A 15,627-nucleotide genomic window follows, 5' to 3' on the forward strand; every position below is an offset into this window, starting at 1 on the left:
AGTGCGCACTGCATTAGAAAGACATTCAGCTGGGTGTGGTGGTGCGTCCCGTTAATCCTGAGACTTAGGAGGCAGAGGCAGGTGAATATCTATGAATGCAAGGCCAGCCTGGGCTACGTAGTGAGACACTGTCTCACAATAAATAAAATAATAATTATGTAAGGGTTGGGGAGTGGGTTGTTCAGTTGGTCAAGTGAGCTCGCGTGTCCGAAGCCCTGGATTCCATCACCAAGAAGCCAGCATAAATAAAGCAAGGATGGTGGCATATCACTCAGGAGGTGGATGCAAGAAGACCAGAAGTTCTGGGTCACCATCAACTACGTAGTCAGTGTGAGGCCAGCCTGGGCTAAGTGAGACCCTGTCTTAAAAAAAAAAGATACTGGGGAGTTGTATAACGGCTAAGAACTGAGAGCTTTTAGTGTATAACGTGGTAGCAGCCCTGGGGTGCTGGGTTCCTATGACAACAACAAACCCACCAAGCCAACCCTTATGAACTTTCCATTTTCTGTTTTCAGGGCTCATTAATTCTAGGTAACTGAGACTATAGAAAGCCATATTCATCCCCAGGGACTGAACACTCAGCCTTACACTCAGCTCCTTAGCGGGACAGGCGGACCTGGGTCTGGGGTATAGTGGGGCTCATTGCAGGGCAACTGTAAGTCATGATCAGTTCAGTGGGAGCCCGAGAGAGCTTTGGAGATCGCGTGGGGTGGCTTGATGTTGTTGGTTGACATGGTCGCCTCACAGTTCAATTTCCCTTAGAAGGTGCTGCTTTCTGTCCCACGGAGCTGTGGGCATCTCCAGAGGACAGCCCAGGAGCCAGTGGCACTGTCCCCTCTCGGTCACCATTCACCGCACCGCCACACTCCTCCCTCCTCAGCACCAGGCTCCCCTCACCTGCCCTTGATTAGCTGGGCCTGAGATAGCCCAGTCCTCACTTCTTTAAGCACCTGCCCCACCCTACGATCTTTGCCGAGGAGGGCCTCATTCTTGCCCAAGGCATTGTAGGGCAGGGCACCAGCGAAGCTCAGGTGGGAAGGACCTGTCTACTGTGCTGAGATCAGCAGGCTACCCAGAACTGCAGGGAGAAGTTGGGGTGTGAAGTCAGCAAGTCCTCCAGAGAAAGCAGCAGGGATAGAATATACTAGAGGCCTCTAAGGAGCCAGGCTTGGACCACCCAGAGAATGAGGGCCAAGCACTCCTGTTCCTGAGGAGGAATGGAATCTCCGCTAAGTTCCCACCTTTGCTACAGGCGTAGGGCCCTGATGCGTGTGTGTGTGTGTGTGTGTGTGTGTGTGTGTGTGTGTGTGTGTCTGACTTCCGATGAACCAGCAGCTCTGGAGAGAGCGGCTGCAGGGGGTCTGGAATCTTGCTCACTTCAGGTCCCGAAAGACTGTGGGGCGGAACCAAGGGGCCAGAGCCATCCCTGGAAGTGGGAGCTAGTCAGGCTGATTGCAAGGTGGAAGGAAGATGGGAGGTGGCAGGCCAGGGATGGAGGATTAAGGTCTTAATCCCTGGCCACCCATAAAGCTTCAGATGACAGCATTTCTTTCAAAAATCTACTCGGTTTTAAAATTCTTCGTAGTTCCTTATAGAAAACCACACCATAGATGTGGCTTTTTAAAACCTAATACTTTCATTGTTTTTTGTATTATAAAATTTCTTTTTCTTTTTTGGTGTGTTATTTTGAGACAGGGACAGCCCAGGATAACCCCAGATTCACTGTGTATTCAAAGGTGACCTTGAACTCCTGATCCTTGTGGCTCTCTAGCTCCGGAGTACTGGGATTATAGGCGTGCACCCTAGCTGCCACCACCAATACCATTATGCCTGATTCATATTGTTTTTTTTTTGTTTGTTTGTTTTTTTGTTTTTTCGACACAGGGTTTGTCTGTAGCTTTGGAGCCTGTCCTGGAACTAGCTCTTGTAGACCAGGCTGGCCTCGAACTCACAGAGATCCACCTGCCTCTGCCTCCCAAGTGCTGGGATTAAAGGCATGCCGCCAACCGCCTGGTGCCCGATTCGTACTGTGAAATTTTCATGGCTCCCTTGTAGCTATTTAAGTTTGGGACCACACTTAAGTGGTCCCCAAAGCTGGCGAATTGTCAGTTAACCTTTTCTTTCTTAATTTTCAGTGTGGTAGATGTGGCCGAGAGGAAGACTATTGCAGCCACAACCTTTCCCACCTCTGAATGTTTCCCGGCAGGCAGTAGGTTCTCGGGAAGCATTTTCTGTAACCTCCTTCCGGCTTCATTGGAGCATGTTCAGGCTGACAGTCCTGCTCACAGTGTGGGCACAAGCCCTGTGTGGGTGAGGTGGCCGCTTACTCATTCACACGTGCGTCTTGCAAACATCTATTACGGGTAGAGATTCCATCTCCTGTGGCTAAGCCAGTTGCCACCAACATCGTGAGCTTGACTGACGGATGTAGGAGTGTTGGATTACGTGTCGGTCGCATTCTGCCCTCCCTGTCCTTGTCACAAGTCAGGGGTCCCAGACAGCCTGTGCGCTCACACCCACGCCTAGGGAACCATGTAGTGGAACCATATAGACTTGAGGATGCTGCCCTCTCTTTCATCCGCTTTCGTTCACTTACTCGTGTGCTAAGGAGAGAAATAAAGTTGGGCTCTGGACACAAGGAATGATATGGAAGGCCATTGATGAATTTGAGCAGACACGTGAGGGGAGGGAGAGAGACAGGTGAAAATCTGAAGGATGTCACAGGGAGAGGGAACAGCGAGCACGAACCCCTGAGGTGGAATAAGCTTGGTGCAAGCTGGGCACAGTCAGGGGAGCTGTGTCTAGGCAGAGTGAGCATGGTGTATCAGGTGGACGGAAGTGGCCACAGCCAAATAATGCAAGGCCCTTGGATCGCCAAGGGAAATCTGGAAGCTGGGGTCCCCACCTCCAATCCTTTGAAGCGGGTTCCCACCCCTTGAGAACAATGGCATGGATCTTTCTCGCATATCTATGTGGGTGAACACCTGGGCCAAGACTGTTTGCTCTTAGGTAAGACCCTGGGAGTCCAAGTGGGAAGGGCCCGAGTTCCTTACGGCGGCGTGTTGAGGACCCAAGACAGGAAGCTGGTAAAGATGTGCTGAGCTCCCCAAGGCTGGGACCCTCCATCCTGTCATTACTCAGGGGTGTTTATTTGATATTGTGTGGTTTTAGGATAGCCAGTGGGTGTGTGTAAACACCGTGGGTTGTTTGTACATATTTAGTCTTTAATCTGTTTAGTTGATCAGATTTAACTTCCTTGTGGGGAAGCAGGCAGCCCTCTGACCGCTGTGGGTGGCAGTCAAGGACGTCAGGTTCAGGAAGGGGTTCACACGCTCCAGAATGGTTTTCCTACCCATAGTGCTTTACCCAGAGTGCACTATTGATGGGAGACTGGGGACTGGGCTGGTTGCCTGAGCCATGGGGCTCATCTTTTACAAACCCAGATCCGACTTCATGTGTTAGCTTAGCTCTGCTTCATACCCTATCTACAAAAATTAACTCAAAATATGTTCGATCATCTAAGCATAAAACCTAAAGCCCCGAAAACCTCTTAGAGAAAGCCGTAGAGACGACTCTTTATTGCTTTGGATGTAGCTGTGGGCTCTTGGCATATGGTACCAGAAGCCCAAACCACAGAGGATAAAGTAGTACATTGAGATCCATCAAAGCTAAAGTTTTGGGGCATCACATAAGTGATGGTAGTCTATAGGACAGGAGAAAGCGCTTTAGAACCATAAACACATAAAAGTTTAACATTAGGAAATTATACCTAAAATCAGTGCTGTTCTCCCAGAGGAGCCGAGTTCTGCTCACAGTGCCCACGTTACGAGCAGCTCCTAACAGCTGAGACTCCAGCTCCAGGGCCTGCCAGACCAGACCCTCTTTGGTTTCTGCGGACACCACGATCATAAGCACAAACTCACACACACTGTGTTGAATAAGAATAAATCCTTAAGAAGTGTCCTAAAATTTACCAGCTCTAATCTTGACAAGTTCATCGCAGTAAAGGGTGGAGGACTTGAACGGACATCTCTCTTAAAGGTGGATGGCCAGGAAGCATGCATGAAAGGGCACACGCACCGTTGTTAGTCATTATGGCTGACACCATGAGATACTTCTGTAGACCTAGGAGAATGGGCAGAACTAGAAGAAAGGGGAGGGGAGACACCCAGCTGTTAGCAGGAGGCAGGAGCTGGTGCAGAGGCCACCGAGGGGTGCTGCTCACTGACTTGCTCATGATGCCTTGCTCAGCCTGCTTTGTTATAGAACCCAGGACCACCAGCCCAGGGATGGCATCCATCCACAACGGCCTGGGCCCTCCTTCCTCCTTCGTCAATCACTGAATAAGAAAATGCCCTACAGGTTTGCCTACAGTCTGATCTTACGAAGGCTTTTTCTTAATTGAGGTTCCCTCCTTTCTGATGACTCTAACTTGTGTCAAGTTGACATAAAACTAGGCAGCACATCTTGAAAAAGGTAGATATGGAGCTCCCACATGACGTGGCCATTCTGTCCTTAGGCATTGAACAAGCAGCCAGACAAACACATTTGCTGTGGCTGTTCTGAGACAGGATTTCTTTGTGTAGCCCCGGCTGTCCTGGAACTCGTGCTGTAGACCAAGCTGCCCTTGAATTCAGAGATCCACCTGCCTCTGCCTACCTAGTGCGGGATTAAAAGTGTGCACCACCATGCCCAGTTCCAAATGGATTCTTGCACACTGAAGTTGATTGCATCTTTAGGCACAACCGGAGGAAGGTGGACACAGCTTGGATGAATTGAAAGTCTTTGGGAAAATGCACTGAGCTAAAGGAACCGAATGTTAGGTGGTAATGAGAAGGAAAAGGGTTGTGACACATTCTTAACATGGAGGATATGCCGAGGAATGGCAAGGCAAGGCAGACTCCAAAGGAGATGCTTTGTGATTCCACTTCATCCTCATTAGTTTTTATGATTTTGTTTTGTTTGGTTTTGTCAACTTGACAGAAGCTAAAATCAAATGGAAGAGGCTCCTGAATTGAGAAAATGCCTCCATCAGATTGGCCCGGAAGCCAGTCAGAGGGGCATTTTCTTACCTGCTCCTTGATGAAAAAGGACCCAGCCCACTTTGGGGAGATAGCACCCCCAGGCAGGTGTTCTGGGGTATATAAAAGTGGGCCGAACAAGATTTGAAGAACAAGGCAGGAATTAGGGCATTCCTCCACGGACTTTGCTTCAGATCCTGCCTTGTGCCTGTAACCCATGACCTAATGAATGCTTTCCTCCCCAGGTTAACTTTGGCCGTGGTTTTTATCACAATAGGAAGCGAACTAGGCCACACTTATATGAAAGATCAAAAATAGGTAGCTCCTCAGAGGCAGAAGGGAGAGAGCTTGCTTGGAGTTGGGTAGAGGCCTATTGCTTAACAGGTACAGAGTTTCTGTTTGGAATGATGGAATTTTCTCGAAATAGATAGCAGTGATGATTGCACAATATTGCGTATGAATATAAAATTGTACTTAAAAGAGGTAAAATAGCCAATTCTAGATATCCTACATAGTTTTAGGAGCACGATTGAGAAATAAGGTCGATATTGTCCGGGGAGAGCTTGGTTCTGTCAGGAGCCCTGGGGTGTGCTGTGACATGAGGGTCCCTCAGAGACACAAAGGCTCACTCACTTCAGGGGCTGAACCCAGCTCCTGTCTCTGGTCTGGATTTCCCTTGCCTCTCACTGACCATGAGAGGCATTCAGGATGGCTCCCTGTGCCCATCTAGTTCCGTGTAAAGATTGCTCTGTCTGGTAAGAAAAAGTCAGAAAACAGCTTGGGTGATTCCACCCCTACCCTCACCCCCGCTCCAATTTGTCCTTCATCGCCTCTTCATTGGTCTTGCTGGGTTTCTGTTTGAGCATTGGTCTAACCTCTTCCTGGAAGCTCACGCCCACACAGCTTTCGAGGTTTTACCAGAAAATACACTTCTTCTGGGCCCTGCAGCCAGGAAGTTAGTGCCTGTCCTGGTCGCCTGGTCCTTCCTTCTCTACGTTTTCTGTGTGTCCTTTTGAGACCTGAGCTCCACTGATGAAGAGTCGGTTGATGAATGTCCAGTTGCAGGCGTGCACACCCACTTGGAATACTGTAAAACTGGAAGACAGGAGCTCCGTGACATGTTTGAAGCCAGTGATGATGCGGAACAGGCATGATGTAGAGGCGGATGTTATAACGTCCTGAAACAGATGTACACAGTTCAAACAAAGTCACCCTGCAGGTTGGCTTGTTGCTTTGCTTTAGGTGTGCTCCCCAGAGCGGGTCCTTGGATGTCACCTGTGCATTCTCTTCTCCTCCAGGGCCAACTGTCACCCGACGCCCAGTACCACCTTGCTTGGGCACATCCAGGGAGATTCTGCTGGGCCTGAGCACCTCCCCACTCGTGTTTTAGATTCTGAGGCTGGGTTATATCCTGTGTCCCTGCCTCACCAGGATGCCCCCTACCTAATAGTCTCCAATGACTGTCTTTATTAGATCCTCCGTCTGGAATCATTGGGTGTACCAGCAAGTGTAAAGGGCTAGCGTCTGGCTGAGTTCTAGTTTACAGAGTCCGGGCTACCGTGAAGACCTCCCTGGGAGTGTAGACTAGGAGGGGCCCAAGGTCAAATCCAGGGTCTGGCCTCAGGCTTTCGTGGGCTCCCTCCTGCTCTAGGGAAGCTAATTATTAACCCTGGGTTGGCTTCTGTTCTGCTGGCCTTGATTGGCGCACAAGGCTCTCCGACACACACCTTTTTACCAAACTGAGGACAGCGTTTGCTATGCTTCTCAATTTGGAGAGGGGCTGAAATGGCCGTGACCCTCACAGAAAAGGGACAGTCCTCCTTTGGATGTTGTTTCTTTACGTTTTCTGGGGCACCTGTTCAAAGCCTTGTGCCACCTTACAGTAGAGGAACACGGGTAATACACAGCCATATCATGCCCCGAGTTTCTAATGTTGCAGAATTAATTGGGGGGAAAGGCAGCTTTTCTGGACCATTTCCTTCATATGAGGAAATTCGCCTACTTGTGAGCCCGGGGGAGTGCTCGTGGAGATTATCTCACCGGGATAAGAATGGCCCTGTAGCCAGTAAATTGCAGAGACAGCGTGATGAAGTGTGGGGCCCTGCTTTACCTGCAGTGAATCACCTGTAATTCACCTCCCGCCCGGTGTCACGGGTCAGGAGACTCGGAGCTGCCAAGTGTGTAATATAGAACCGACATTACTGCTGGAGTTGACTGGGCATGCTTCTCTGAGTCTAAGCTACGGACCAAAGCCGCCATGTCAGAGCCCGGGGACATAGGAATGAGGCGAGAGGGACGTTGACTATAGGCGTGGGAGAACAGGCCCTCTGCTGCCCTGGGTTTGAAACCCGCTGCTCCCAGGGAATGTTAACAGCTGAGACCTAGGAAGTCAGTTTGTCCAGAGTCTGTCAGTCTGTCTGCCAGCGGCGGAGCCTAGGCGTTCGGTGATACTCCCCCTAAAATGGGCTTTACTCAAGTCACCAAGCGCTCCTGGCCGTCAACACATGTTAAGGGCTCAGTCCAAATAAATGCAGCAATGCCAGTAATACACACACACATTTTTTTCTTAAGACTTTAAACATCTGCTTTTATTAGTACTAGGGACAGTTATACATTTCTGCAATTTTTTGCACATTTAGTTTCTAGAACATGGTGTTGTTCATATACATTTCTTTCAACTTAGTCCCAAATACCAGCATTTTGCATACTAACTGTGTTTTAAGTCGTGTGTGTCGTCCCCCCCCCAACTTGCCCTTTACACCAGGCTGGCCTTGAACTCACAGAGATCAACCTGCCTCTGCCTCCCCAGTGCTGAGAGAAAGGTGTGTGCCACCACCGCCTGGCCATTTTAAGTCTTAAAAAGAGTTTTATTAGTCTTCTGCTCTCGTTTTATCAAGAGACAAAACCCCAGGAAGCTGAAAAGGCACCATGAAAGTACATCTTTATCTCTGTTTCTAGAGGCACTGGCAGCTGGCATGGTTACAGTGCCTACCTCGTCCAGGTCCAGGCCGAGATGGCCTGTGGGATTGAAGCCGTCCAGGCAGAGGGCTTTAGGGCTAGAATCAGCCTCTCAGGGCTCCTGCCTAGGAAACCCACGAGAGAAAAGGTAGCTGAAGAAAAGCCTCCTCAGCTGAATAATCAAAATGGAAGTACTCCGGAAAGTGGGCATGGGAGCAAGGGTAAGGCTGGGAGCGTTTTTTTCTGTGTTGCCTTGAGATAAAAGCTTGGGGAAGGCTCGGCACGACGGTTGTGAGGATTGGGTTTTTTTCCTGGCCAGGCTGTCCCTGGCTTCAGGCTTGTTGGCAGGGGTAGAGGCTGGCAGGACAGTGCACTGTGAGATTCCAGCCTCTTGGCTGGGACTCACCGTGATTAGCACAGCTCAAACCTTTCCAAGTGACTTTAGCTGTTTTCTTTAGAGGAGGCTTCTGCTGCTTTTGGCTGTAAAGGGGCGGGGGCTGGAGCCCAAGACAGAAATATCAGAGGCTGACACCCAAGTGGGTGTGGCCACGACTGAGGGCAAATATTAACACAGTATTTTTGTAAAGTTTATGCAACTTGATTCATGTTCCAGTAGAGTAAATTTATTCCATCCTGTTTTTTCCAGTCTGTTCTGAGCTTGGTGGAACTATCCACAGGCAAGATGAAAAGAGGATGGTCACTTAATTTTAGGGAGAAAGTGCTAAGAACTGAGCACACTTCTTTGCCTTATGTAACGCCTTGCTGCGCCTTCATACTGCTCTGCCCCCCCCCCCCAGGTCATGACCTGATGGACCGTTTAAAACTTCCAAGAATGGGGCATCCATTATAGAATGATTTCCATGGAAATCTATGTCAGGAGATAGTTAGAGAAGTTGGGAATGGCTTCCATAAATAGAAATATACCCTGGGTACTTTCAAAACAGAAGTCGTGATAGGATTTTGGTCCCCGTGTATCATACTCTCCAGTATCCTTCTCAACAGGGGTGTCATCGAGTTCCTCCACTCGTCACCTCTAGTGATGGGCGTTGGTCAACTAAGAACCGCCCACATTCCACTAGGTTCTTCAGAGTTCCCCCACCCTTCCAGTGAGTAGCTCTGTATCTCCCTTGTTTGTGCAGCCTTTTTTTTTTTTCTTTTTGCATGTGTGAAGACTGCTTTCGGTTGTGTGTGTATGAGTTTACATTTATCTAGTACTTTATTATGGACAAGTGGATTTCTTTTCCTATAAGTTATACTAATATGATTATACTTATACATACATAATTAACTGTTTAAGCATATTTTTGACACTTCCTTTTTACCAAAAGTTGAATTTCTGGGTTACCAAATGATTTTGGTAACTATGTATATTATGCAGCGTTTTTTCCTTAAGCTTTTTCTTCTGTTGAGCAGAAATCTGTGCCCTTTGTCTTTCTTTTATCGTTCCTGTAAGTGTACTACTGTGTGTTTGAGGGTGCCTGTGTGTACGAGGGCCATAGCCTGTTTGTAGACATCAGAGGATAAACATGGCTGTTGGTACTTGCATTCTCCCACGATTGAGATCAGGGTCTTTCTTCTGTATTTCACTTTTGTGTGCCATAGTCTAGGTTAACTGGCCTGTGAGTCTCTGGGAATTCTCCTTTCTCTGCCTCACATCTTACCACAGGAGCTCTGGGAGTCTACGCAGAAAGGTGGCCAGCTTAGACCTCACCTTTGAACCCACGTTCTCACACTCACTAAGCCATCTCCCAGGCCCTGAAACCTATGTATTTCACCTATTTAACCACTGGGTTACAAAGAATCAGTCCAGCCAGGCGGTGGTGGTGCACACCTTTAATCTGCACTTGGAAGGCAGAGGCAGGCGGACCTCCATGAGTTCGAGGCCAGCCTGGTCCACAAAGAGAGTTCCAGAACATCCTAAGCTGTTACCAAGAGAAACACCATCTCCAAAAACAAGATACAAACGACAACAAAAGAAAGTGGCTAATTTGCAAACGTATTCTCAGAAAGGCTCAAAACAGTCTGGGGAGGGAGGGAAATCGGCCTTTTTCTAGGTGAGTAAAGTGAGTCTTAGAGAACCGTAAGCAATTCCGGTAAAGCTGTAGTTCCCACTGCCTGGTGCTAAACCTCTAACCAGATCCGGATTCCTCTTTTGTGTAAAAGCCTCTGAAAGAACCTGGCCTAATCTTCCTTGAACTTTCACTAAGATCTCAGTTATCCCTCAGGCAAGAGAGGCCCCAGATCTCCTAAAACCTCCCTGAACTTCCCCTCCTGACCTTTCGGTGTGGTCCTGCGGCTGGGGAGTCTTTCCCGGGGGCCTGGAAACTGCGGTGAGCTGGTCCCAACAGCCCGGAAGGTCCCCAGCTCTGTAGCCATCCCCTAGGCTTCTTATCCTATGGAAGCTAGGCTCCCAGCACCTCTGCCTCCCTCACCCCCCCCCCCCCACTCCCTTGCCACTTCCTGGCTTGGCCTGGGGCCGAGTAAATGAATACTGAGTGAGTAAATGATCCGGAACTCCTTTGCCGAAGAAATAACAAAGGAAGCCAAAAGTAATTATAAACAAGATCTTCTGGTCCTGGGGTGGGGGTGGGGGGAGTAGGAAAGGTGGGGGGGGGATGACAAAAAATGCTCGAGTATAAGACTGGAATTTGGAGATTACTTGGAGGCCGTTGTGAGACACCCTGGCCCAAATTTAATTAAGTTCTAGAAAAGTCTCTTTCTACAGCATGACCTGGTCAGAACCATCCATCTCTGGACCTTGTGTTTGCCCTGTTTGTCCCAGCAGGCAGGTTTGTGGCTTCTGGATTCACTGAGGTGGTAGAGAACTGGGCAAGTTCCCCGGTGCCTGTTGGGTGAGTGCACGGGCCAGGCCCACCCAGCACAGCCCACACGCGTGTCTCCCCGGAAACAATCCTGGGGGGTCGGGGGAGGAAGGTCCTGTGAGGTGTGAGATGTGGTTTCAGTATGATAATGTCTTCCCAAACATCAAAATAACTAATAAAAAAAAATCTCATTTTCAACAGTCTCTCCAACAGGTATTGTCCAGCCTGGGAGAAGAGTCACCTGAGGGAGGTCTGGGACTTGGGGACTTTTGGCTGCCTTTGTCCTGAAAAGGGCTTCCTGTACCTACATAGAGTGGTCACGCTCCGAGGCTGGGCCTGGTTTCCTCTTGCCCCAGGCAAATCTGTGTTAAGGTTGCTAAGGCCTACAGGGCTGGGAACCTGTTTCCCTTTATACTATAAAGTTTATAGGCAACCTCGCACGCCCGCGGCTCCAGAAGCCTGCTTTTTATACTGCACTCAGAGGTGCTGAAGCCACTTCTTAACCTCCCAATGTCCAGGCTGTCCATACTATAAATAAAACCTATAAATAAACCCCGGGCTCTAGAATAAGAAAACTATTTGGCATTTTGAAGTCGTCTGAGAACAGGGGTGCTAATTACAGGTCTTGGTTCGAATTGAACTGATCGGACAAATTTTCCCTTCACAGCTTTGGTGATGATGGTGGGGCTTCTTTGGGAGCCCCCCACCCACCCCCACTCCCGCCAACCAGTTAAAGATCTAGGGACAGAGTTGTGTGAAGTCAGGGCTGATGGCTTCCTAGGAACGAAAGGTATTAAGTCCTTTTGCAAAGGCCCACCAGGTCTTTTCTTTTTTCTTTTTCTTTTTTTAAATATTTATTTATTTATTAGGTATACAATATTCTGTCTGTCTGTATGCCTGCAGGCCAGAAGAGGGCACCAGACCCCATTACAGATGGTTGTGAGCCACCATGTGGTTGCTGGGAATTGAACTCAGGACCTTTGGAAGAGCAGGCAATGCTCTTAACCTCTGAGCCATCTCTCCAGCCCAGGGTCTTTTCTTTTACATTTTGTTTTCACATCATTGTGATTACTGTTGGTTAGGAGGCTTTAAGCTTTAAAAGTATTTTTAAAGTTTTTTTTTTTTTGGCATATAAATTTAAGAGAAGTTGTTTACCGACTTTAACATTAATTTAGCAATAAATGTGAAAATGCCTTGTTTGTGTTTTTTTTGTGTTTTTTTTTTCATTTGTTTTGAGACAGGGTTTCCCTGTGTAGACCTAGCTGTCCACTCTGTAGACCAGGCTGGCCTCGAACTCACAGAGATCCACCTGCCTCTGCCTCCCGAGTGCTGGGACTAAAAATGTGCTCCACCATGCATGGCAAAAATGCCTTTTTAACGAAGAAACTTGTTTTTCTAACTTAGATGTGTGTGTTACATGTGGTATGTGTGTGCGTGTGACATGTGTGTGCGTGCGTGTGGAGTGGGTATGCGTTACATGTGTGTATGTTATATGCGGCGTGGGTATGTGTTACATGTTGTATGTGTTATGTATGGTGTGGGTATGTACATGTGTTACATGTGATATGGGTCTGTGTGTACATTACATGTGGTGTGTTCTGTGCCTAGTTCGTGGGGACCCCAGAAGACCACCAGGGAGACCAACTCACTGAAATGCAAAAGCAAGGTTCATTGTGTGCACAGTACAAGTTGGCAGGGACCTCAAAGCAACTGGCGCAGTTGCTGCAAGAGGAGGTACCCGACCCTCCTTAGAGGGCATTATTTAAAGGCAAAACCCAGAAAAGTTACATTAGCAGGGTGTGGGGTGAGGGATTTCTAAAGTTTAGGACCCCTGATTGGCTGACATTTGTCTAGGGGTGTCCTGGTGAAAAGCTTTGGGTGTGTGCTGGCAGGTGATCCTATCTACCTGGGTTGAAACGTTAGGAATTTCCTTTGGAGGGTCTGTTCCTGGGTGGTGCCTGGGTAGTCTCAGTTTGTGGTCTTTCTCAGAACCAGGTATTGCCTCAGGGTAAACTACTGAGACCCTGGCCTCTATGGAGCTTGTCACAGCTGAGTCCTACAGTGTGGGTGGGCGTGCGTGTGTTCGTGCGTGCATGCGTGCGTGTGTGCCTGTGTGTGTTATATGTGGTGTGTGTGTGTTACATGTGGTGTGTGTGTGTGTATTACATGTGGTGTGGGTTTGTGTGCCTGTGGAGGGCCAAAGTTGATGCTGAGAGCCTCTCTCAATCACTCTCCCCACCTTATTCTTTGAGGCAGAGGAAGACAGCTTCCTCTCATGGTCTCCCATCTCTGCCTACCGAATGCTGGGATTATCCATGCCTGCCCAGCATATACATAGGTGCTTGGGAATCCTATTCAAACCCTAAACAATTTACACACTGAGCCGTCTCCCCACCCCTGGTTTAGTAGGCGTTCAATATTGACTGTGTATATTGGAAACTGAAGTTACTAGTAAATTAGTATATTAACCTTTGTATTGTTCTGCATTGCATTTAAGAAATTAAGAAAGCCAGAAAAGTAAAAATGAGAGTGGATGGTATTGATCGATTTACAGAAATCACAGCCGCGAGAAAAAAGGTCAGATGCCGTGTGCCACGTCATAATTTGGTTACCAGCACATAATTAAAATTGATCAGCCAAAGCCATGGTGATGGATGTGTTTTCCTATGTATGCAGGCATTTCACAAGCGAGAACGAAAACCACTGATTTTTAATTCACTTGGGCTGAATTGAACTTCAAAACATTTGGCAAGCCTAATAAATCACACTCCATGTAGGGATCTCTCTCTCTCTCTCTCTCTCTCTGCTCCTGTTTTAGCTGTCTCTTGCATGTGCTTCAGAGAGGGATGCCCCGTGTGCGCGTGTGCCTGTCTTTATTCTCAGGTGTTCCAGATTGATAAGAATTTGGGGTCAGGACGACGCCCGCTACTTTGAGGGCAGAAGCCAGGACAGCAGGTGTCAGAGCACTTTTTGAACTTTCCTTATTTGTTTGGATATCTGTGCTCATCCCAGCCCTGACATACAGACTGGAGAACTCTGCCCCTGCATCAGCAATGCTCTAGGAAGCACCTCTCCCACCCTGAGTGATGGGATAGCTGCTTTTTACGTAGCTCTGGGAAATAACTGTAACGTAGCCTCGGAAGCTGACATTGCACTCTGGCCCCCAAGACCCTGGTCATAGGCACAGATGGGTAAAGCCAGAAGAAATCCTGGAGATTGTGGTTGACAGTGTTCCAGTGTGTGGCTCCCGGGTTGCCTGTATCGTCGCCTGGGGGGAAGGGGTGTTTATTAGAGGTTTGCTTCTCTGTCACAGTAAATAAGGTATGGTTTCAGATTGCATCTCGAGGCAGGAGGAAGGGAAGACAGGCCCAGACTAATTTGTAAAACTTTACTATGAGCTGTAAGATAAACACTTGTTCGGCATTTGTCTCCTTGGGTGCAGTCATTTCACTGTGGTTAGGAGAGACATGTCCTTGGTCTTGGGAGACCCGTGCTGAAGAGTTTAGGAGTAAAGTGATAATCCGACCCGTAGCCTGTGCCTGAGAGCAAGCCCTGGGTGCTGTGCATGTATATGTGTGGGCGTGTGCACAAGACTGTGTGCATCTCAGACCCTCCTCTGCTTTAGGAGTGCTGGGATTGAGGGGTACACCATCATACCTGCTTGTCTCTTACATTTTTAATTATGTGTATGTATGTGTGCCTGTATACATTTGAGCACAGGTGCCCACCGAGGCCAGAGCTTGGTGGGAGATGTCTTCCACCATCAAGATCCATTTTATGTACTGATACCCTCTATTGCTCAACTCGGAGCTGGAGCTCGTGGATTCTGCTAGTCCAGGTAGCCAGTTGCCCCGCCCAGGGACCTCCGATTCCCTCCGCCTCCTGAGCACGGAGGTTACAGGTGGCCAGGTTATTTGGGCGCTGGGATCCAGACTCCCTAACTCCAGTCTTCGCACTAGATGGCCAGTGCCTCGTCCCCAGAATCACCTCTCCACTGCTGTAAAGTTTTATTGGTAGGAAGGCACGCCCACTTCCTTTAGGATTTAAGGGACACCTTACTTAGCCTGATCTCAAAACAGGGCCTGGGACATCATATGTCAGGTGGACGCAACGCTTGGAGAACCGGTTTGCTTTCTTCAGGAAGAACCATAAAGCAAGTGTGATGTGATTGTTATGGACAGGGTTGACTCCCCCTCTATACCCCACCCCACCTCAAGACTAAATTAGTACAAAATGCAGCCCAACTTCTGTGTGTTCCCAGCAAAAAGAAAAGGCAATACTGATACTCTCTTAGCAGCCAAATAAAGCATCTCTCTCCCATCTATTAAATATTGATAATTGAGAAAGAAATGCTGGCGATTTGGTGAGTCATTGCCTCAGGTGGCTGATGGTACGTTGTGTTCTTTTCTGTGCTAGACAGCTCCCTCTCCAGCGGATCGGTCATCTGTTGATACTCAAAATTAGAAAAGAAAATAAAAAATGAAAGAGAGGGGAAGAACACGTTCCTCAGCCCGGTGGGGAAGAAGGATTAGGAGAAAGCAGCTGAGATGCCTGGGAAACAGGATCAGAGCTGACACCTGCGTCGCCCCCAAGTCACGGGGTTGGAGGCGCGTGCTTTCTTATGGTGGCCACTAGATGGTAGTATTGCCAAGGTCAGCCTGTGTGTGCTTGCCTGGCTTGGTTCTAGGAGCAAGGCCCACCCGTGGTTTTCTGACATAGAAAACTCATGCCCCGTTCTTTGTAAATCCAGACTGTTTTCTTTAAAAAGATCAGGGTGTGGTGCGGCCTGCCTAGTTCTGGCGTCTGGCAAGTGGACGTAGGAGCAC

The 15,627-nt window shown here is 48.5% G+C and overlaps 1 protein-coding gene across 5 annotated transcripts in view; it reads left to right on the forward strand.

The window, feature by feature from the left end:
• Ptpn3 (protein tyrosine phosphatase non-receptor type 3) overlaps positions 1–15,627 on the forward strand; it is a 142,914-nt gene that overhangs the window by 49,421 nt on the left and 77,866 nt on the right. Inside the window, exon 1 of one of the 5 annotated variants that reach the window (XM_050165064.1) lies at positions 8,076–8,200. The exons of the other annotated variants lie outside the window; for them this stretch is intronic. The gene's annotated coding sequence lies outside the window, so the exon portion shown is untranslated. Of the gene's footprint in view, positions 1–8,075; positions 8,201–15,627 lie in introns of those variants that run through there. 5 annotated transcript variants of the gene reach the window in all.

Source organism: Alexandromys fortis, unplaced genomic scaffold, assembly GCF_014885135.2.
Source record: "Alexandromys fortis isolate MF-2015 unplaced genomic scaffold, M_Fortis_MF-2015_v1.1 scaffold_18, whole genome shotgun sequence".
In the NCBI taxonomy this organism is placed as follows: domain Eukaryota; kingdom Metazoa; phylum Chordata; class Mammalia; order Rodentia; family Cricetidae; genus Alexandromys; species Alexandromys fortis.